This window comes from Pseudomyrmex gracilis, unplaced genomic scaffold, assembly GCF_002006095.1.
Source record: "Pseudomyrmex gracilis isolate BER0280 unplaced genomic scaffold, ASM200609v1 scaffold_520, whole genome shotgun sequence".
NCBI lineage: Eukaryota > Metazoa > Arthropoda > Insecta > Hymenoptera > Formicidae > Pseudomyrmex > Pseudomyrmex gracilis.
In genome coordinates this window covers 22,524-23,188 of record NW_018021104.1, presented here as the reverse complement: position 1 = coordinate 23,188, position 665 = coordinate 22,524, and positions in this window count along the sequence as shown.

Genomic DNA, 665 nt, shown 5'->3' with positions numbered 1-665 from the left:
AGGGCCGCGAATCAAGAGGCACGGTAGTGCTTCGCGCCAAGTTCACGCGCAACGAAGTGGCGCTCGAACTGTGCGAGCACGCCGTGCCTCTTATACGCGAAAATGAGGTTTTTCAGTGGAGGGGAGATTTTTAATCAGTTATTTCTTAATAACGACTGAACCGATCGACTTGTTTTTGGGCTCCTTCGGTTCGCGTTGAAAAAATACACAAAACAGTATTCTTGCGTTTTTTCGGTCTGTGGCTTGTGAACAAAGATAATTGAAGATAAACGAAAATGTGCGTGAAATTCACGATGTTTCCGATCTCTGAAATGCGTCCAGGAATGCGTCCGGGAATGTGTTCGAAGAATGCGTTCATCTGCTAGTGCTTCCACAAGATGGCGGTGAACGCGAACGATAGAAAAGGAGGAAAACTGTAATATGTGATGAGAGAGAGAGAGAGCGAGTAAGCGAGCGAGTGAGCGAGCGACGATCAAACGAGCGAGTGAGTGAGTGAGTTGCTAAGTCAGAGAGAGAGAGAGAGAGAGAGGGAGAGAGAGAAAGAGAAAGAGCGCAACGAGAGCAATTGCGAACATCATTTGATTGAAAAGAATCAAGAAATGACAACCGTAAGTACAAACAAAATATGTACGTACGCATAACCACATATCATATGTATTAGGCTA